Source organism: Herpailurus yagouaroundi, unplaced genomic scaffold (assembly GCF_014898765.1).
Source record: "Herpailurus yagouaroundi ecotype Mexico unplaced genomic scaffold, PumYag 248, whole genome shotgun sequence".
In the NCBI taxonomy this organism is placed as follows: Eukaryota; Metazoa; Chordata; class Mammalia; order Carnivora; family Felidae; genus Herpailurus; species Herpailurus yagouaroundi.
In genome coordinates, this window is record NW_024412465.1 from 2107677 (window position 1) to 2129877 (window position 22201).

At 46.1% G+C, this 22201-nt stretch overlaps 1 protein-coding gene across 3 annotated transcripts in view; it reads right to left on the bottom strand.

The window, feature by feature from the left end:
* STS (steroid sulfatase) overlaps positions 1-22201 on the bottom strand; it is a 160356-nt gene that overhangs the window by 103120 nt on the left and 35035 nt on the right. For all 3 annotated transcript variants that reach the window (XM_040460157.1, XM_040460156.1, XM_040460158.1), the window contains exon 2: positions 20821-20947. The gene's annotated coding sequence lies outside the window, so the exon portion shown is untranslated. The remainder of the gene's footprint in view (positions 1-20820; positions 20948-22201) is intronic.

The window sequence follows — 22201 nt, forward strand, 5'->3', positions numbered from 1 at the left end:
GCATCTTGGATGGTGTGGACACCTTGGATGGCACAGACACCTTGGATGGCGTGGACCCCCTGTGATGGTGTGGGCCCCTTGGATGGCACGGGCCCCCTCTGATGGCATGGGGACCTTGGATGGCGCAGACACCATGGCAGGTATGTTACAGGCACTATCCCCACATCAAAGCGCCTTGGCGGTTGTCCTCATTACGAACACCTCATTTCCCTCTCAAAAATGGTCCATGTGCAAGTGAGAGACAGGACAGTCCCACATCTAATCCTCACAATGGAGGCCTGGCCATCATCCACCTTCCGTAAAGGAGAAAGACAGGCTCTAAGAGGTTGAGGTGCTCGGTGAGGGTCACACCGCTAATCAGTGCAGAAGCCACACCTACAGGATAAAATTGGCCCGGCTTGGGGGGGTCTGCATTCAGCCACAGTAGATGGCTCCCCCCACCCCCTCATTGGTCTACAGAGAGTAAGATCAGAGAATGTCTCATCTGGACGGCGAAATGACCCGGGAAGATCCTCTGAGGACTTTTCCCATTCTCATGGGCTCATCTCCAAACACGTCCACCAGTGATACATCTGCAGGAGGTGCAGGTTGCAGGTCTGGCGTGAGTGTCCACAGCAGAGATTGCAACAGAGAACTTGCAGTAAAATTACAGAGAAAATGCACAGGCTGCAGGAGACCACCCCCCAAATTCCACGGGAGGCTGCCTACGTTACTTTTTTTTTTATGGGCTCCTCAGGGATGTGAAATGCCAAAAGAATGTTTTTGAAAGAATAAAATTATTCTCTGAGGAAACCCCATGCATGGATACAAAATGCTTATTGTCATGTTCGGCAGAATTTCCCCTGAAGGGGTTCAGAACAAGCCTCCCCCAGATGCACCTCTTTGGCGGGTGCATTGTTCTGAGCTGAAGGCAACCAGAGGCCAGAAGGCTCAGAAAGACCTGCTTACCTCCCCCTAAGCTGCCTTGGAGAATTTAGACAGAAGGGCTGGTCTGGGAACACAGCTCTCACCAGAGAGAACGACAGAGTCTGGGTGAGTGTGGAAGGCTGGGGGAGGGGGGCTGGGCAGGGGGTCAGCCTGTCCAGTTTCATCTCGGAGCCCTACGGGCTCTGTGTGTGTTCACCAAACACCTGCTCTTCCCATCTTCCCAGGAATTCCCTTCCTCCCGTTTGAAGCCCCAGGCCCCGACCCCCTTCTCCTTAGTCTAGGACAGCACAGACGCTTCAGCTGCCTGACTGTCTTGGAGCCCCTCACGTCCCTGTACGTATGAAATTAAATTTTTCTCCTGTTAATCTGTCTTATGCCAATTTCATTAATAGACCAGCCAAAAGAACCTAGCAAGGGAAGAAGGCAAAGTGTTTCTGCGCCTGCACTCCCCCACAGGAAATGGACAAAAACAAGTGCCTGTCTGGAATTAAAATTAAAAACTTAATAAAATTTTTAAAAAGAAAAAAAAAATTCAAGGGCTTGATAAAAGATATGGAATATTCCAGAATTCAGTTCCCATCTCCTGGTGATCTCGTAGAATCGCATGTGAGCCCAGAATGTTGGTTCAGCCACCTTAACGTGCCAGCTTGTCTTTTATAAGCGTCTCCTCGGATTTATCCTAGATATGGAGGTCTCTGCCATGGGCCATCCCCTGAACTCTAAAAGACCAATATGGAAGACACTTAATGAGACATCCAACCTGGAGTTCAGTCTGGCTGCCCAGGGCTACCAGTCCATTCCAGTGTCTGAATGCCCACCTCTGAAGCCAAGACCCGAACAGCACCCTGTGTCCTGTGGTCAGTTCTGGGTTTCAGTGATGGGATCCTATTTCCACACCTAACACAAAGGGGCTGGACACCAAGCAGTGACCTTCCCACACTCACTTCTGCATGTGGCCCTCTCCATTCTCATCCACAGTATCTTCTGTGATGTGGGGTTACAGACAAGTCCTTTACACCCTAAGGTCCAAAAGAACCCATGCAGTCCTCCAACAAAAGTAGGTAACAATCTCTGGAGCAGACACGCCGGGATGGGATGGGGGAAGCAAAAATCCCAAAGGGATGCACAAGAAAGTAAGCGGCTGACCCGGGAGGGTGGCTCTGCACAGTTCCTTCCCTGCCGTCAAAGACATGTAATCTTTACATGTAAAAAGGAAACCACAGCAAACCTGTAGGTTGATTAAAACCACGTTAGACTGCAGCATTTCCAACAGCAGGGAAGAGTGTGGATATTTAAATAGAAAGCATTACATTTAATGCCAATTTCAATTGTATCCTGCACATTCATTAAAGCACAGTACTTGTTAGCAAGAAGACCATTCGGTGCAATTCCTCATTGTTTGCATCAAAAGGGAAGAAGTGTGGTTTATGTGTACGTAAGTAAGTATTCTGGTGATCTCCAAGGGATTATCTTCCGGATCACTGGATGAGTTATCTATGTAAAACAACACACTCCTAGGGCAGGAAGGCACAAAAACCACATGCCCTTCTCGGTTCAAATTTTCCACTGAGCCAGATATTATGTGAACCCACCTGTATCACAGCCCCTACTGCTTTTCTTCACTTATGGAGTACCGAATGGTTCTGACGGGTCCGAGGATAGGCAGAGAGACAAAGGAACACACAGACAACTCTCTGGCTGCTGGATGTGCACGGGGGCGGCCCCAGTACGAATGGGAGGGAGAAGGACATGGCAGACCTTTGGATTCAAACCCAGTCTGGCTTTTAGCCTTGGAGACCATGCCTTCGACCCTGAGATGAAAAAACAAGAACGAACAAGCCAGTATGAAGTGGGTGTAAGAGGAGTCCAGCCTTATCCCTGACCCCCTCCCCCTTGAGCCGACAACTGGGTGCCTACTGGGGATCTCACCAAATGAGGGGCCGCTCAGGAAGCTGGAGCATGCCACAAAGAGACCCACGCTATGGACCTCAGAAAGAGTGGTTAGAAAGAGAAGGAGGACAACCTTCTATGGAGGGAGGAGTTCCAACAGACAGAAGCGAGAAAACTGTGGGCAGGACAGGAGGAATTCTCAGATGGCCAGCAATACCCCTGCCACCCAGCTGTACACGCTCTGTGTAACCCCCTTCCCTTGAGGGGCAGACAGGACCTGTAAATGTGATGGATGGCATTCCTGTAGTAGGAGACTAGTCTGTGGACTCTGAATTCATCCAAAAGGGATATCATCTTGGGTGGGCCTGACCCGATTAGGTGATCCCTTGAGAGATATGGTTTCAGATGGCCTCGAAGAAGCAATAAAGAACTATGACATGAACTGCCTACAGGGGCCACGTGCCCCGAATCACAGGTGACCTCTAGGAGCCAAAAGTGGGCCAGGACCTACAGCCCACAAGGAAATTGGGGCCTGAGACCCCCAACTGCAAGGAAGGGAATTCGGCCAATACCCATTGCATCTGGACGAGAATCCCGATCCTCAGATGACATGCTGACTCCCCTGAGCACAGGAACAACCTATTCCTGGGCTGGACTCATGACCCACACAGACTGGGGCATAACACATGGGTATTGTTTGCAGCCACTGTTTGTTATGGAAGAAAAGAAAACACATACGATGGGTACAAATGTTTATATCCTATCTCCAAATATTTACAGATATTCGACTTATGGTGGCGTTATGTCCCAATGAACCCATCATAAGTTGAAAATATCAAAAAGTCAAAAATGCATTTAATACATCTAACCTACAGAACATCGCAGCTTAGCCGAGCCTACCGTAAATGTGCTCACACACGTGCATTAGCCTGACATTGGGCACAATCATCTCACAGAGGCCTTTTTTATAATAAAGCATTGACTACCTCACACTATCTACTGAATACGGCAAGTGACAAGCAGGTGCTTGTATGGGGACGGAATGGGTGTCAGGGTGCTGGTTCTTGGCTCCCGTGATGCTGGGGCTGACTGGGAGCTGCCCCTGGCCAGCCTCACGAGAGAGGACAGCACTGCATGTCCCTAGTCCAGGAAACGATCCAAATGCACAATGCCAAGTACAGTTTGTACCGAACACAGACTGCCTTAGCACCACAGTCAAATCAGAAGTGGAAAGATCCTAAGTCGAACCACCATAAGTAGGGGACCATTTCTCTGTATGGAACCGTGGTTCTATGCCATCCACCATGGTTAGCCCATCCCTGGGCATCCGATCAAGGCCCAGGAGACAATGTCTGGATGGACCGACCTCAGAGCAGAAAGAACACAGGAAAGGTGTGGTGGGCTGGAAAAAAAAAAAAAAAAGACCCCCAAGGATGTCCACGTCCTACTCCTCAGAACTTGTGACTATCTTACTTTAAGAAACAAAAGAGGGGGACTTTGCAGGTGTGTTTAGGTTAAGGACCCTGAGAATGGGAGAGGATCCTGGCTTACCCAGGTGGGCCCCATGTCAACACAAACGTTCTTATAAAAGGCAGATGATGGGGCAACAGGGTGGCACAGTTGGTTAAGCGTCTGGCTCTTGATTTTGGCTCAAATCAGGATTTCACGGTTCATGAGACTGAGCCCTGAGCTGGGCTCTGCGCTGACAGTGTGGAGCCTGCTTGAGGTTCCCTCTCATTCTCTCTCTCTGCTCCTCTCTGGCTCGTCCTCTCTCTGTTTCTCAAAATAAACACTTAAACCACCAGGTTTGCAGTAATTTCTTACAGAAGCCCTAGAAAGTTAATACAGAAAAGAAGGGGGAGCACATAAGGAAGGAGGGAGGCGGGGAGGAAATGAAGAAAAGAAGAAAGGAAGTTAGGGAGGGGGAAGGAGGGCAGGAGGTAAAGATAGCAATTATCTTCACTGCTCAGGAATTTCCAGGGCTAGACGTATAGGAAATATGTCTGTTGAAAACAACAGTCCTAGGGTGCCTGGGTGGCTCAGTCGGTTAAGCATCTGACTCCTGATTTCGGCTCAGGTCATGATCCCACAGCTCGTGAGTTTGAGTCCCACATCAGGCTCTGCGCTGATGGTGTGGAGTTTGGGATTCTCTGTCTCCCAATCTCTCTGCCCCCCCCCCCACTCTCTTTCTCTCTGTAAATAAATAAACAAACAAACAAACAAACACAAACAAACTTAAAAAAAAAAACAAAAATCAACAGTCTTTTACCACCGGGCAGCCTGAACATATGGTACAAGACATATTTCTGCACTCCTGCTTTGTATCTGTCTCTGAATCTATAGTTATTTCAAAGTAAAATTAAAAAAAAAAGGAAACCATACAACAGAACAAAGAGTAAGTTATGATTTCTGTATATCATCCCTAAGAAATTCTGGAAGGACACACACACACACACACACACACACACAATTACAGTGCTTAGAACCAGTGATGGGATTAGGGTGTTTTTTTCCTATGCTTCCCTGATTTTAGATTTTTTAAATATTAAACAAGTCTTGCTTTTAGGACTACAATGAAAACAAAGAGAAACACTTAAAATACAAACGGATGAGGAATGAGGAAAACTCACGACGTCACGGAGAGACACGGCTTAACACCCCCATGTTGTTCATGCCTATTTACACTGTATTCTAAGTTTGGCCCTCCCATCGCCACCCATGAAGCAAATATCTGGCGTTACAGTCATAACAGGAGTGGGCACTTCAAGCTCTGGGTTGGTTCCAACACCTTCCAGCTTCCTGTTGTTCTACCAACTTCGAGAGGCCAGGAGACCATTCCCTTTGTGCCCCCCTACAATCCACTCCACTCCTGGGATGGGGTTGAAGTTAGAAAATATTTGTCATGGGGCGCCTGGGTGGCTTGGTCGGTTAAGCGTCCGACTTCAGCTCAGGTCATGATCTCACGGTGAGTTCGAGCCCTGCGTCAGGCTCTGTGCTGACAGCTCAGAGCCTGGAGCCTGTTTCAGATTCTGTGTCTCCCTCTCTCTCTGCTCCTACCCTGTTCATGCTCTGTCATTCTCTGTCTCAAAAATAAATTAAAAAAAAAAAAACGTTAAAAAAAAAAAGAAAATATTTCCATGCATTGATTTGTGCAAAGCTCATGATGTTTAACAGCTATGTGCAACCTTGGACCTGCCCCAAGTTATCACATAAGTTATTCTTTCCAGTAAGTTAGAGAATAATTCTTCAGTTATGTTCAAGTTCACTTCTACAGACTGATCCTTCTTTCGTTAAAGCTCCAATTTGGAATAAAATGTTGAAATACTCTGAGTTCTACATATCCCTGTCAAACACTGTGTCTGTGGCATAGGGTGAAATCTTCAGTTAAGGTTTGGTGTTTTCACCTCTATTTCAGAAGGCCTTTTTCTGACATCATTTAAATTAATTTTTTAATTATCATTTTTTAAATTTTAGATGGGGGAAGGCAAAGAAAGACAGAGAGACAGGGAATCTCAAACAGGCTCCCTTCTGTCAGCATAGAGCCCAATGTGGGGCTCGAACTCACGACCCTAGGACCACAACCTGAGCCAAAATCAAGAGTCGGACGTTCAACCAACTGAGCCACCCAGGCAGCCCTCTGACGTCATTTAAAAAAATTAACACACTTAAATTTATTATTTGTGAATTCAAGCAACAGCAAAGCTATAAATTCAGTCCTTCCTCTGCGTGAAAGTTTACAGAGAGAATCTGACTCAATTGTTGAAGATAATCAGTATTGTGCACCCCTCCCCTTGTCAGTACAGCCTTGCTCCTTGTGCTGTGCACACATCATGCAAACGTTTGAACACAGCGTGGATACAACGCACGTGTGCTAAGGGGAGATGAGCACAGTGTGTTAGCTGTTGTCTTCTTGATACAAATGTGGAGTCCTGAGTGTTGCAGAAAAATCAATCAGCACCTCTTAAAAATGTGTTTCCCTTACAAGAGAGAACAGGTGTCATTTTTAAGAAAATTCGTAAGCTCTCAAAATGGATGACAGGAAGAGAGTATCAATTTGCTTGCCAAAGCGAAGCGAATAAATGATTTTCCCTGATAACCACTGGGTCTGTGTGATCTATCAGATAATCAGTAAATTCACCACCCAATTTTTCAGCGAAACTTTGGTTAGCTCTTCCTTCAACTTAGGATGTAGATTTTATTCAACACAGGGGCACCAATGCCTTTTAGTCAATGCTCCTGGATTATGCTATTACTGTCACTAATTATCATTGTGATGGAAAGGAAAAGCTTTAATTATTGATTAATGGGACAAGATCTTTTTACGAAAAATTAGGATCAGGCAGTGGAAGCGACCATTCGTATAGGTCAAAAATAACTTTTGGCAGTGTCCTATGGTGCAACATACACCACAGACAAAAATTAGTAAACGTCAACTCTGGAGCCACAGTAAACTGGTTACTGCGTCAGCAATAAAACATCTCCTGTGTGGTTCTCAGGAAATTTCCTAAGCGTTCTGGGTCTCAACTTCCTCACTGTCCAAGAGGGATACGGATATTGCTATTCTACAGAGAGGATGATAGCAAGTGAGAATTTTAAGCATAAAACTTAAAAGTTTTTAAATTTAATTTTAAACGTTACGTTTTTAAAAATGCAGATGCATCGTCATCAGTGGCCTCTAAATACCACTTAAAAATCCAAAAAGGAAATGCTAATCGTCTACTAACCCAGTTGGACATAAGCAGTCGGAAAGAACAGACTGGTTTTGGAGAGTGGCAAGCAGACATGGGAAGGATCGCTGAGAAAGGAACCAGGAGAGCGTGAAAACAGGGTGTGCACAGAGGGGCACGCCATCGTGAAATGAGGTCCACACGGCCAGGGGCCTCTCCTGAGGGTCCCGACTGTCTGCAAGACAGGATTCCTCTCTGCAGGAAGCGGACATTCCCAGATAACAGCTGCAGGTCACGGACGGAAAGGCCAGCTATCTGACAGGCGAGACCCAGAGTGAGTGTTCCCTTTGGCACAATTTGCACAGCTTCCACTCAGCTTTGCAGAGCCTCCCTCTTCGGTATAAACAGGAGCAAAGGACCAGAATCCATTTGAAAGGAGTCCTTACCAGGAAGGTCAGAAACAAAACCACCCAAACCAAAATCTCTCAATCATCCAGCAATCAATCAGTAGATAAACAAAAGGTGCTTTGGAAAAAGTAGATTTAGAGAAGAAAACAGAAGTTTTGGAAAGACAGCACCTGATCGATGATGAAATAATTCAGCCGGGTACAAGAATTGGAGAGCATCTCAAAGGAAAGTGGACTAAAGAGCAAGGTGGCTGAGAAAAGCAGAGAAAATATGAAACAAGAATGTCATAAGCAGGCATCGAAGCAGAGGAAAAAAGAAAGAAAAACCATGCAGGGGCGGTGTGTGTAAATTCCAAAGCGGTAACACAAGACAAAGTTTCAGAAGTCAGGGATGTGAATGTGCATACTGAACAGAAGACAGCGTGTCCAGAGCCGTGACTGAGAACAGACCCGGGGGAAAAGCCCATGATCACTGAATCCTAGGGCACTGAGGGCAGAGGAAAGATCGTAAGTGCATGCGGAGGGGGGGACGGGTTACATCAAAAACATAAGACGCAGCGTGGCTTTGCTGTTCCAACAGCCACACCGACTAAGACAAAATCCCCAAACTCGCAGAATCCAAAGGCAAAACAATTTGCCACCTGGAGTTCCACGGCAGCCTCCAGGTGTGGGGGCCCAGGAACAGAGCCCGTGCACACGTCCTGGGCCGAGTGTTTGCAACTTGAGATCCGCTATTTGGTCTAGGGAGAGAGCATTCACGCACAATTGCCCGCATTTGTGGTTGTTACGCTCTCTTCACTGGCGTCCCCAAACGAGAGTGGATACGAGTGTCACATTTATCTTGGGGGAACAAGGCAAACATGATTAATAATAATTGCAATAATTAAATCCCCATCTCTTCCCTTTTTTTACCGTGAAATGTGGATGTTGGCGCTTAGGCAGCAGAAACCACTCTTTACTTCTCATGTAATTCAACTGGATGGGCGCTATGTCTCTGAGCACAAAATTTACCCTTCTTCACTAGGCTGCAGGGTCACGTACTTGCTCAAGACTCTGTCTTATGAGACCCAACAGCACTCATGTGATTTTTCTAGCTCCATTTCTTTTATCTCTTTTTCCTGTTTCCGTGAGGACTGGGCACCCGGCACGTCTAAGCCCAATCCCGTTACCTACAAAAACAGGCTCCAGACACGGTCTGGGAGAAGAATCTAGGGTGGAAAAGAGTGTGTGTGGCCACAAAGTAGCTCAAAGGAAATAGGTCATTATTACCCATCCTGTCAGAATGGAGAAGGATGTGATAAGGAATTGGCTGAGAAAAAAGCGGGCTGCAAGACAGGAGGGGACAGAGTCACAATCATCACCCTAACTGAAGAATGTCACATGACAAACAAGACATCAACTACCGGTTAATAGAAACACGAAAAGCATCTAATCTCATCAGGAATCAACAATTAAAATTAACAGGCAAGGAAAATGCTCCTTTTGATCTACCAATTTGGCAAATATTGGGACGTGATGACACTGTCCCTTGACAACAGGAAGCGTAATGGGGACCCTTGCTCACTGGTTGCAGAAATGCAGACTCAGAGAGACTTTCGGGAACAAAGCTGACAATGGAGATCAAGCATCTCAGTGGCGTCACGTTCTTTGAATCAGCACTTCTGTTTCTACAAATTTCTCTTATGGAAATAGTGAGGGAGGTACGCATGCCATTCAGGAACACATTCCTACCAACCTCAGATATGTGTGGAGGTACAAGCATGGGGGGGAAGACAAATAAGTGACACTATAAAACATTACGCAGCCCTTAAAATTCTTGAGTTTTGAAGAATATCTTGTCATGAAGGAAAACTTTACGGTGTAACGTTAGGGTGGAAAAGGCAGAACTTGACATTAAACAAAGGCAGCATGATCACAAATTTTAAAAAAATGTTTATTTATTAATGTTGAGAGAGAGTATGCATGAGCAGGAGAGGGGGAGAGAGAGACAGAGTGGGAGAGAGAGAATCCCAAGCAGGCTCCCTGCTGTCAGTACAGAGCCTGGTGCTGGGCTCAAACTCACCAACTGTGAGATCGTGACCTGAACCGAAATCAAGAGTCAGACACTCAACTGACTGAGCCACCCAGGCACCCCATGGCAGCATGATCACAATTAAAAAAACAAAACAAACAACTATTCATATTACTGCATGGATACGTATGGTTTATGCATGTATTTACTTGTAGAGAAAAATGATAAAACTTCATTTATAATCAGTTTTGAGTGAGTGGGACCAAGCAGGGGTTTTTAGGTAATTTTTAATTGTATTCTTGTGTTTATCAAAGCATTCTACTTATTTTTATAATCAGAAAAAAAAAAAAAGTCCACAGAGTGCAACTCAATCATACTGCCTTTGTGCCGATGGATACAATGTCACAATTAAATTTATAAAACGCCTCAAATATGATAATTTGCACTAATGGGAGTAAAAAGACAATGAATCTATGCTTCTAGTAAGCCTGAAGAGACCCTAATTGAGACAACCTCAATGTGATGAGCTCTGATTTTTAAATCATGACGTTCTAAGGCTGTGCAGCTGGCCCTTGTCAGGCAAGATTGTCTTTTTAGAGAAATCTTTTTAAATGCTTATTCTTTCCACACAAGCACATGGTAAATGCTTAATACACACTCACTGCAGAGAATTGAATTAACACAGATTCCGCATCTCTGGAGTTTTTCCCTCGTGGAAGAAAGTTCTGCTTGCAACAGCACCGCGTTTGAAATGCTGAAGGTCTAAAACCACAGATCTAACATGCTTGTATCTGGCATAGCTTTGCAACCTTCGCCTCTCTTTGTCACCATCTTTTGGGTATGTGTTGCTGGGAAGAAAGAAAACCACCACCAAAGTGTCTAATGATGAGAGAGAGAGAGAGAGAGAGAGAGAGAGAGAGAGAGAGAGAGAGAGAGAGAGAGAGATAAAAGGCACAGTGACTGTTTCATATTAAAGACACTGTGAGTTTGAAACCTGTGAAGCAACAGTCAGGACTTCACGGAACACCACAAGCCCAGAGCCTGGAGGCCTCACGTTCAGTCTCCAAACTCTTGTCTGCTCTCTTATCATGGCTGGTTCCATGGCCCCACAGCCCATATGGCAGGATGGACAGCATCCATGTCAGTGTCCCAAGATAAGTGCACCAAACCTCCAGGACAGCTCCCTCGAGCCGGGGGGACCCCCACACCCCCACAAACCACAAGGACCAGCAACTCGTGGGTAGATCACTACCGAGAAAAACGCATCCTCCCGCAGCACATCCAGAATGGACACAAGGATGGAAAGTGACATCCATCCTTCCCAGGACATGAAGAGGTTGATGCCTTCAATCTGCAGTTATAAACAATGACTCAGTGAACCTTAACTCTGCCCGAAAATGTCTCCGTATGTGTGTATGAGAGAGAGAGAGAGAGAGAGAGAGAGAGAGAGAGAGAGAGAGACTAAGTAGAAGACAAAACAGGTTCGGGTTTCTATGTTCAGAACATTCTTAAATTAGGAGTATCTTTGTTGTTGACTCAGAGCACTTCACCGCAAATGCATCCCTTCTAGAACATTCTGAACATGGAAACCACAAAGGAGCGGCAGCAGAAATGGGGGTGCTGGGGGGAAAAGGAGCAAAGTGGTTGAGATGATGGGAGGCTAAGAGGTGCGGAGCTGTAGGTGTGTGCAGGTAACGGGCTGCAGACTCTTCTAGAACTTTTGTTCTTGGTGTGGGTCTATGGAAGCTCACACTACCAGACTCGGCACCAGGGAAATGCGCTCGCCAGGGCGCTACGGATCCATTCTCGTTCTTGGAGAGTCACTGCCATCATTACGTAAAAACAAACAAACAAAAAACAAGTTTACCCCCCTCCCTCTCTCTCCCCATCTTTTCCCACCATTTTCCATGTTGGACCCAACAAACATCCAGACACAGGAGGAGAAAGAAGGGAAGTCTGTTAATGACAGCAGTGAGACATGGACGGCCGACACGTTGCTTTTCTATACCACACACGCCATAAGATAACTCAAGATTTGAGAGTCTAGACTCACTGCATACAACTTGGACATTTCCTGCAAGTCTGGCAAAAAATTCTCTTGAGGGAGTTACCTCACGGCTCCTACATGCTTTCCAATGTTATGAAAGAATGCTGATGAGAAAAAAAAAAACTGTTACTGAAATAATATTTTCAAATTAGTAATAAGAAAACAAGCCCTTGGAGACTAATCCACAGTTTTTGACCCTCCTAATGAAGATGACCCAGAATAATATTTGAAAGAAAGATCATTAGTATTCAAAAAAAAAAAAAAAAGAAAGAAAAAAGAAAATTGAAGTTCACAAAGTTCTCTGATACTCGAAATGTGAACTCCATCTGAACAGGAAATCAAAATTGCTTTTAGTTATCGCTATGATGTTCAGCATTATTAAACATGCTTAACACACTTATCTTTACACTTGGATGGTAAGGTCATAAGCTAAGGACCTTAGCAGGAAATTTTCCATTTCTAGTAAAGCCAAATGTCCTTCCGAGGCTAATTTATTCTGCAGACGAGGTTTCCTACCCTCAGAAAAACTAGTTTGACGCCTGTCTTACAAAACAAAGAACATAACTAATCAAGGAGAGGACATCTGACCCACTCTTGGGAGTATACATCAGCCATGCACCTGATCAAACCCTACCCTGAATATTAGATATTGAAATAAATAAACGTGGCAGACAACTAAACCCAACCGGCTCCCCATTCATCCAGTACAAAACGTTACATAATTAAACACATTCAGCAAATCCCCCCAGAGTCTGGAAACAGACTGCAAAAATCTAAGGACTCCCACAGACTGACGTGTGGTTATAAAAAGGTAGAATTCAAAGACAGAATGCACATGTGAAGTTACAAAAGACAGATATTAGGAAACCATGATATTCGAGGGCAAATTTCCATTCTGCTGTCATATTCCGAGTTTATCTTATTTTAATTTATTAATGTTTATTCATCTTTCAGAGAGAGCACAAGCAGAGAAGGGGCAGAGAGAGAGGGACAGAGGATCCTGAGAAGGCTCTGTGCTGACAGCAGTAAGCCTGATGTGGGGCCCCAACTCAGGAACCATGAGACCATGATCTGATCCACAGTGAGACGTTCAACCAACTGAGCCATCCAGGCACCACTCAGAATTGATTTTACTAAACCTATGGATATAAAGTCATATAGGAGTACAGTACAGATTTAATGAAAAGATCTCAAGTGAAACAGTATAGGTAGAAATAGTATTACACAGACCGCTCGTCATCGACTGATTATTGTTTTAAAATTAGAGGGCTGTGCCTCTCCATTATAAAACCAATCTGATTATAAGCACTTTATTACTGTCTTTCAACATTTTATACGGACAGATGACAAAGAATGTGAAATTGAGGTATGGATTACTTCCTGACTTCAAATAATATCGTATTTCATACTTGAAACTGTATTGTAGTCGACTTTCTACAGAAGTCACTCCGAAAGTGGAGAGTTTAATAGCTTTTTATTATTTTTTTAATGTTTATTTATTTTTGAGAGAGAGAGCGAGCACGCACAAGTGGGGCAGGGACAGAGAGAAAGGGAGGCACAGAATCCAAAGCAGGCTCCAGGCTCTGAGCTGTGAGCACAGAACCCAACAGGGGGCTTGAACCCACAAACCATGAGATCATGGTCTGAACCAAAGTCCAGCACTTAACCAACTGACCACCCAAGCGCCCCAGGAACTTTTCAAAGGCAAAGAAGACCATCACAACAGAACACCCCACATGCAGCGTAGATGAAGTGACTGCCACACTTCCTCACTGTCGTCAGCTACACAATGAAAGCACGTGGGGTGCAACATGGCAGAAAATTCAGGGACCTTAATTTAAAATTTTGCCTCAAGAAAAAAGGCTACATGCTTCCTCCAGGAGTGATATGCGTTCCCTCCTCTAAGGGATCCTGCCTAGGTTCGTTGGAGATCATCTTTAACAGGTGTTAGCCTCTGTCATATTTGGCAAAGAGGAAGCTTGAACCGCCCCAGACCCAGTTAAAGACTCTTTTCTCCATTGGGGTAAGGTAGAGGCCAAACTGTATCGGAAAGGTGATGATTTTTTTTTGTTTTGTTTTGCTTTTTTTTTGCAAGTAACCTTATTTGACTGAAATCCAAGGAACATAATTTAAAATGGATATGACATCACATCTTTTCTTTTTTAAAAAAGTTTATGTATTTGAGAGGGAGAGAGAGAGAGCGAGTGAGCTGGTGAGGGGCAGAGAGAGGGGGAGAGAGAGAATCCCGAGCAGGCTCCGCACTGTCAGCACAGAGCCCAACGTGGGGCTTGAACCCACAAACCGTGAGATGATGACCTGAGCTAAAATCAAGAGTCAGATGCTCGACCACCTGAGCCACCCAGGCGTCCCAGAACCATCTTTTTTTCACTCATGTATTCAACAAGTAGTTATTTCCTAAACAGCAACAAGGCAGCCTGCAGCATGACAACACGGCAGGGAGCATCGTGGGTTTCCTGCCCTCGGAGACCCTGCGATGTGTCTGCGGAGACAGACGTGACTCAAAGCATCGAGACTGTGCCATTGATCCCATCCGAGAGGGACTACTGCTCCACACGGGGCACGAGTGTCTGGAGTGGGGAGGGGGCACGTCACGTAGCTAGAGGGCCACCGCCAGAAGTTTGCTGGTTGGGGGGGGGGTGACCTTGGGAGGAATAAACAAGCGCCTGACTCGAGAGCACTTTATAATGCAACGTGTCTGCAGGGTGCAGAGAAGCAAGCGGGTGGAAGGGGCAGATCCCTGGGGAAAGCAAGGTCGGTAGGAGTCCCATCATGGACACCCTCCCTCCCAGCCCTCGTTCCAGAACCCTGTCCGCCCTGAGCCACTGGAGAGCTCCAACAGGGTCAGAGGCAGCATCACGTCTAGGTGTTGAGAAGGCGCCTCCGACTGCTGATGGTGCACACAGACCATCAGGAGGCCGGAGTGAGACCCACGTGTGAGGGGGGATGGCTCGGCCCGACGTGCGGATGGACAGACAAGGGTCACCTCAGAAGCAATGCACAGAGATTTCTGACCTATTAGCATCAGAGGATTCTGCGTCTAAATGTCACAGCTGAGGCCACGGATGAACCCATCTCGTCTTTTTTTTTTTTAAGTGTATTTATTTTTTTGAGGGGGGGGGGTAGAGGGGGAGCTGCAGAGAGAGAGGGGGGACCGAGGATCTGAAGCAGGTTCTGTACTGACAGCAGAAAGCCCGATGTGGGGTTCGAACTCATGAACCACGAGATCATGACCTAAACCAAAGTCTGATGTGTAACAGACCAAGCCACCCAGGAGGCCACCGGAGGAGCCACCCGAGACCCATGTCGTATGTATGTAAATTATCACATATTTCTCGGCATCAGAGGTCCTCGGTTATAACACGGCACAGGAAGAGAAATCAGCAGTTACCACTGTTGTGAGTCAAAGCATCTCTGTCCATAAGAAAGTCCAACACATGTGGGGGCGCCCGGGTGGCTCAGTCAGTCGAGTGTGCGACTTCGGCTCAGGTCATGATCTCACAGTTTGTGGGTTCCAGCCCTGTGTGGGGCTGTGTGCTGACTGCTCAGAGCCTGGAGCCTGCTTCGGATTCTGTGTCTCCCTCTCTCTCTGCTCACGCTCTGTCTCTCAAAAATAAATGAACATTAAACAAAACCAGTCCAACATATGTGAAAGTCAGTGTTGCTTTGCAGGAAGTGAGTAGAATCAAGTTGGACCACACCCCCAGGCTTGGAGAAGGTTCTGGGTCACAGCCTGAGGAGCCCTTACAGTTCCAACGGGAACGGTGTGCCCAGCACTGCATAGGAGTTCCCACGTTTCACGTGTTTTCACTAGAATGGATGTAATGATTGCAAATTGAGTATTTGGCTGGAGACTGTCTGTAGATGTCTTCTAAAACTGGAGTGTTTCATTCCTCAGGTATTATGACATGTGCTTTTTAAAAATGTACGAGAAAGTTTTGGCTCTAAATTCTGAAGCCAGACTGTGCTTACCAACAAGGAGCTAGATGGGCTCTGACCGTCCTGCTCTGGCGAAAGACGCACAGACCCTCAGCACCTGCCTAAACTCTGCCTCGGCAGACCATGCACCCACAAAGGCAGAACTGGAGGTATAAAGCTGACCGGTATGCATACACATCCTGAGCCAACTTCTGGGACGGAATGCAGTAGTGATCAACCTCCATGTGGATCCTGTCTCTGGGAAAAGGGGCGGGGCCCAGGAAGTTTGCAAGGTGGCACAAGAATTACCAAAGAGGGGCGCCTGGGGGCTCAGTGTGGTGAGCATCCAACATCAGCTCAGGTCATGATCTCGAGGTCCGTGAGTTCGAGCCCCATGTCGGGCTCCGTGCTGACAGCTCAGAGCCTGGAGCCTGCTACGGATTCCGTGTCTCCCTCTCTCTCTGCCCCTCCCCCATTCTCACTCTGTCTCTGTGTCTCAAAAATACATAAACACTGGGGCACCTGGGTGGCAAAGTCACTTGAGCATCCGACTTCAGCTCAAGTCATTGTCCCACAGTTTGTGGGTTTGAGCCCCGCATCAGGGTTCACGCTGACAGCTCAGACCCCGCTTGAGATTCTCTCTCTCCCTCTGTCTCTTCCACTCTGTTTTCTCTCTCTCTCTCAAAATAAATTTTAAATTTTTTTCAACGTTTATTTATTTTTGGGACAGAGAGAGACAGAGCATGAATGGGGGAGGGGCAGAGAGAGAGGGAGACACAGAATCGGAAACAGGCTCCAGGCTCTGAGCCATCAGCCCAGAGCCTGACGCGGGGCTCGAACTCACGGACCGCGAGATCGTGACCTGGCTGAAGTCGGACGCTCAACCGACTGCGCCACCCAGGCGCCCCAAAATAAATTTTAAAAAAACTTAAAAAAAAAAACTGGTCCTGTACAAAATTTTAAACACACCATCAGTGGAGCCAAAACATCTCCGACAGGAGAAGGAAAATAAAACTTCATAACCTGTTTTCCCCCAAAGTCACTTTTGAAAACTTCCAAACTCACAGAACCGTCGAAAGCATCCACACGAAGTTGCAAGCATGCACACGAATGCACGTATCCTCCTTCACTTAGGTTTACTGTCTGTATTTTGCCTCAGCTGCTTGCTCTCTGCCTCTGTGCACCCGTGCATGTATACACACACATACGTATGTGCACACATTTTTGTTCTACACCAGAAGATTAAGAAAGGATAAGAGACGTACTTGTATTCATCTCATGATGTTTCACAGCAAGCTGCACAGAGGATAACTCTTGACCCTCTAGCAAGTTCCGCGTGGGTGTCCCAGAATAAGGACACCTCCTCCATAAACACAACACCACGAGAACAAGTGCGTGGACTAACACTGAGTCGGTCAACTCACAGCCCAGACAGCCCCCAAATAATTGTACCATCTGCTTTTTCCCCCGTCCAGGACCCTCTCCACATTCAGGTACTGTCATCGTGTTTCTTCATCTTTTTATTATTTTTCTTTTTGAAACTTTATTTATTTAGACAGAGAGCAAGTGCATGTGCTTGTGTCCATGAGTGGAGGAGAAGCAGAGAGAGACCGGAAGAGAGAGAGAATCCCACGCAGGCTCTACACTGTCACAGAGCTTGACACGGGGCTCAAACGCCCGAACCGTGAGATCATGACCTGAGCCGAAATCAAGAGTCAGACGCTTCACTGACTGAGCCAGCCAGGTGCCCCTCTTCATCTTCTTAAATCTGGAACTGTCCCTGACCTTTCTGTGCTTCCCATGACACTGATTATTTTGGAAGAATCCAGGTCAATTGTCCTTGACAACGTGCTACATTCTGGATTTGTCTGCTCGTTTCCTTGTGAACGGATTCCAGTTGAAAGCTTTTGGTAGGGACATTACACGGGTTATTTTGTGTTCTCGCTGCCTGCTATCAGGAGGAACGTGACACCAAAGTGCCCCGCTATCCGTGATCCCTTGGTCGACGGTACAATCTCCAGATTGTTTTGTGTTCTCTCACAATGTGTCTGATAATGAACCTTCCCTCGTTCATTATCTCTGAGACACGAAACACAATCAACATAATTTTGGGGGGGTTGGGATTATCTTGACCCCAAAATGGGCTTGTTATCATGGGTGTTTGCTGCCACAAAATATCCTAAGGATTTACAATCCCCTTGAAAAATGTGTTCGTTATCGTCAAAGGATTAAAAAAAAATTACTATCCTAGTATATATTTAAACAGAATAAATCAAGAGATTGCTGGCAGTTCTTGTCAAATAACAAGATGTGTCATAAAAAGGAAATTTTTTCAGTTTCATAGGCAAACTTTATTTTACTTTCAGTCAGCGTTTTTTTTTGGAGGGGAAAACTGAGGAATATCTTATATAAAAGTATTTTCTTGATTATCACCAATCCACTTAGGGAGAGGGGAAAAGTTTAATATGCTGTACTCAAGAACCCTGAATTTAAATTGTGAAGTACATTAAAATACCCCATGAGGATGGCTTTATGTTGGTAAGACATAATGGATATTGTTATTAGGTATTTAGGAACAGATATTTTAGCCCCCACTGAAAGACTCCCACTTTACATCAGAACATTAAGGAAGAATAATGAATGCCATATTAGTTTATCATGAATTAATCATGAGCCTTTTCAGCTGCATACTTTTCATTAGCTTACTGAGTCTGTCAATTTTTTCTGAGCTCTTGTTGCTGGGTCCAAAGAATGTCAATGTCCCCTCTAGACTAAAATGACAAAAAAAAAAAAAAAAAAAAAAAAAGTACTCAAAGTATTTCCCTGCAAAACATTCAGTTGGTTTCTAGGGGAATAAAAATAAAACTCTACTTAGCAGGTGCTTAAGGCTTTGAAAGCTATGTCAGAACTCCAAGCCAGCTCCTGCATTAACAATAAGTTTAGAAAATAAATTATTCTTTAAAACCCCCAAAAAGTCTGTGTCTGAACTGGAGAGAAGGAACAAACGAGCCTTTTAAGGAACAAATTACAGAAATCACAATAGAAAATAACTCTGTTAAGCTGCTAAGCATTAAGCACGAATATAAGCCAAGGATTTAAGCCTCCATGGACGTTTCCTGCGGTAGGAGAATCGTCTGCTGTGCGGTTTCAATTTAATAGAGAAAAAAAAAAAATCCTAAAACGTCTTTCTCTTTTTGTTCTCTTTAATTCTTATTCTACCGCAGATCCCTCAGAGTAAAAGACCGCTGAATATTCCACGAAGGAAGAAGAGAAGATGAAGCTGAAGCGTCTTGCTGTACCGAACAAGCAGGGATTGTCCAGTTCTGCAGTGCTGATGCGCGGGGCTGGGTCTGAGTCCGAGGGGGTGTTGTCCTATGTGCTGTCAGCAGAACCTCTGACCTCCACCCACCGGATCCCAACAGCAAAGCTCCTCCAGAGTTACAACACCAAGAATGCCTCCAGATGTGTCGGATTCCCACCCCCGGGGGCAAAAGCGGTCCAATGGAGAACTGCCTGCCTGTCATCAGCAATGCAATGGTCCAAACTGGAGTTCTGGAGATCTATTCAGGGCCTGCTTGTGGGGAAGCAGGTTCTACTTACATAAATGGGTTACAGAACAGCTTAGGGCAGAAAGCCGCCACCACGGGGCGAAAGTGCCCGAGGTGAGCTAGCAAGATACTGGACTGGGATCCAAAGTAACTTGTATCACCTGCAGGAAATTACTTTCCCTCTGGTGTCAATATCCTTTGATCACAAACACCACTTGCCCACCCTACCTCCCAACCCCCACCCAGACCGTTTGCTAATATCTTGTGAGCCCAATCAATCCAGAGATGAAACCCGTTTGGGGCTCTTATCTCCTCCTGGACATTAGCCTCTGTCGTATTCAATTCTGCGTCCGCCCTCTTCCTGGACAAGAGAGAACTCCAGACTCATAGTCGGCAACACCTCCCACCTTGGCTGGCAGCGTCATCCCAGTATTCACCATAGCTGTGCCCCCCAAAACATCATCCTTCACTCTTCAGTCACCCTAGGAACCTGTCCTGGGCACCCCCATTTTACAAGAGGAGACCTGGGCACAGAGTCCTTAATCAGCTTCCTGAGAACATGAGGCCAGCGGGCGGAGAGCTGGGATCCGAATCCCAGGGACCTCTGACCCCACGACTCAGTTCCATCTTTGGGGGCCTTCCCACACCAATGTGAACCCGAATCTTCTTGGAAAGCATCTCCGTGCAGACGTCTCTGAGCCTGCTGCTACGGGGGACAGGGATGGGCTCTGATTGCCTCGCGGTGCCTGTCTTGACATCATAATGGCAGAGTGTCATCAAGCTACACCTTCCGTGAGGTGCTCTTTCCTTCCCCCGTCCTCCCTCCCCCCCATCACGGGTATTTCTCCTATCAGCGCACACTGCCCTCTTTGGCGGTACCGCTTTTCTCCAAGAAAGCACGTGTGACCCCCAGATGCCGCCCTTTGGCAAATGTGACGTCTCGTGGGAAAAGTCCCTTCTTCTTCTTTTTTTTTTTTTTTTAATTTTTTAGCGTTTATTTATTTTTGAGACAGACACAGAGCATGAACAGGGGACGGTCAGAGAGAGAGGGAGACACAGAATCTGAAACAGGCTCCAGGCTCTGAGCTGTCAGCACAGAGCCCGACGCGGGGCTCGAACTCACGGACCGCGAGATCATGACCTGAGCTGAAGTCGGACGCTTAGCCGACTGAGCCACCCAGGCGCCCCCGAGTCCCTTCTGAACAAAAGGGCCAGGTGGGCTCCACATTCCTGTTGTCCCGGCATGTCAGACCCTCCACAACACCATTTTAAAGTCACCAGGTACTCAGGCATGATTTACCAACGCTCGGGGCGAGGCAAGCACTTTGTGAACAGGCAGTGATCCATTCGGAAGGAAGGGACGTACGCGGGCACCTCTTATACTCACCCTGTAGCAACGGAAGACCGTCTTGGGTAGTTGTCCTCAAGGATCTGAGCTTCCTGACAGCATCATGTGCAGGCACACTGATGTGAGGGGCCCTCAGCAGACACGGATGAGGGGCACCAGGCTCATCCTGTGAATTCATTCAGAGGAAGAAGAGTCAGACACTGAATGAGCACATGGTGAAAAACTGCAGGGGAACATGCTCTTTCCTGCCGGGAGGATCTCCCTTCCTGCACGTTTCTTCTTTCCACTCTCTGCCCAAACCCTGGTTAGCTACAAGTCACAGCTGACTAGCCACCACCTCAGAGAAGCCCCCCCTGATTACCAATACAAAGCAAATAGATCCCTCCATGGTTAGCTGTCATAGTATCTTGTTTCCCTTGAAGAGCATTTATCACTATTTCCAATAACTTATATACGTGGTTTCTTTTTATTTGGTATCTGTCCGTCCCGCAGCCTCTAAGGATCAAGACAGCAGACGCCATTCATGTGCCGTAGTAAGCTGTCAATAAATATTTTCCAAATAGCACTTGGATTGCAAACTGCAGCTCACAGGACTGTCCCCCACCTGTTTTTATAGCGAAACAAGAATGTTATTCACATTCTTAAATGGTTGAGAAAAGAATGTTTTGCACAATGTGAAGAGTATATTAAATTGACATTTCAGAGTCCACAACGAAAGGATATTAGAACACAGACACATGCATTCGCTTCCTTATAATCTGTGGCTGCTTCTGTGCTACAGCACAGAGTTTAGTAGCTGCACAAGAGATTGTCTGGCCTGCGATGCTGAAAATGTTCACTATCGGGCCCTCGGTAGGAAAAGTTTTTCAACTTCTGGTATAGAATCCTACACTCTATGAAGATGACTTTGAATCTACTGAAGAATATACTTATTTTTTTGAGTTGAGGACATTTAGACAAAAACTACCATATGCCTTAAAACAATTAATGTATAAATCTATCGTTCATGCTGTAAAATATGAAGTATCATCCCACTTGATACGTCATATGCACAAGAGATCACCACATTGGAGAAAAACCACTATTCTATAGATCTTCACACATATAGATCTTGCCTCACTGAAGTTAAGCTTCCAACAACAATTTTTCAGGTTCAATCAGTGTCCCAGAAATGTTATTCCCCCCCCCCCCCCGAGATGGCATTTGAAACTGTAATCAATCTTCCTGCATCTTCCGGCATGGCATTTCATGTTGGATTCTTGTGGAAATGGGATGCTGTGCTGTCAACATTGATCCTTAACCTCCCACTGCTGGGATGACAGAACCACCACGCAGGGCCATCTCTTCCTCCGACTCTCCATGACATTATGTGGCGAGACAAAGATCATATGGATATGGATTTGAACAACTGGGTGACCCC